Here is a 986-nt window from a genome sequence, read left to right as displayed (position 1 = left end):
ACCGCAATCGGAAGTTTCCTATCCCTGTAACTCTATGTTTTGATGATGAAAACATCCGGTCAGACTCAACTGAAACTGACTATAATTGTCTTTCTCAATGATTCAATTTTAATAGGCAGTAAGTGAAAATTTCAAAATGTGTTTTAGTCAATTTAACTTTCATTTGAAACTAACAAACAATAATTACACTTCCTACAAAATAGAGAGTGAGTCAATACGTCAAAATAATTATGTTAAATTTTATCTCTTATTCCCGTCAATCAACAACACGATTAATATACAATAGCCAGTGAGTTATTATACTGCAATTATTTTAACTTGTCTTTTCTTTTGAACTGTTATTTCCTTTTCGATACACAATAGTTTGTAGGTCATACTGTGCTTTTTTGTTTAGTAAGTCATAATGTGTAATATTAATTACATCTTTATAATTTAATCTGTCTTTCTCTACCAATCAATTATACATGAGCTGTTATTTTTATTACACAATAGAGAGTAAGTCATAATGTGCATTATTGGTTACATTTTATAATTTAATCTGTTTTTCTCTACAAATCAATGATACTCAAACTGTTGCTTTTGTTACACAATAGAGAGTAAGTTATAGTTATGTATTATTGGTTACATTTTATAATTTAATCTGTCTTTCTCTACCAATCAATGATACTTGAACTGTTGTTTTTATTACTCAATAGATAGTAAGTCATAATGTGTATTATTGGTTACATTTTTATAATTTAATCTGTCTTTCTCTACCAATCAATGATACTTGAACTGTTACTGTTATTACTCAATAGATCGTAAGTCATAATGTGTATTATTGGTTACATTTTTATAATTTAATCTGTCTTTTTCTACCAATCAATGATACTTGAACTGTTATTTTTGTTACTCAATAGATGGTAAATCATAATGTGTATTATTGATTACATTTTTATAACTTAATCTGTCTTTCTCTACCAATCAATGATACTCAAACTGTTATT

The 986-nt window shown here is 26.8% G+C and overlaps 1 long non-coding RNA gene across 2 annotated transcripts in view; it reads left to right on the top strand.

The window, feature by feature from the left end:
- Positions 1 to 383, top strand: part of LOC109588202 (uncharacterized) — a 6879-nt gene extending 6496 nt beyond the window's left edge. For both annotated transcript variants that reach the window (XR_002188020.1, XR_002188019.1), the window contains 3 exons: positions 116 to 206; positions 287 to 289; positions 364 to 383. This is a non-coding gene — a long non-coding RNA (uncharacterized LOC109588202). The remainder of the gene's footprint in view (positions 1 to 115; positions 207 to 286; positions 290 to 363) is intronic.
- The last annotated feature ends 603 nt before the right edge of the window (positions 384 to 986 follow it).

Source organism: Amphimedon queenslandica, unplaced genomic scaffold, assembly GCF_000090795.2.
Source record: "Amphimedon queenslandica unplaced genomic scaffold, v1.1 AMPQUscaffold_12241, whole genome shotgun sequence".
Taxonomy (NCBI): Eukaryota; Metazoa; Porifera; class Demospongiae; order Haplosclerida; family Niphatidae; genus Amphimedon; species Amphimedon queenslandica.
The sequence above is the reverse complement of the archived record's forward strand: the minus strand, read 5'-3'. Positions and strand labels throughout refer to the sequence as shown.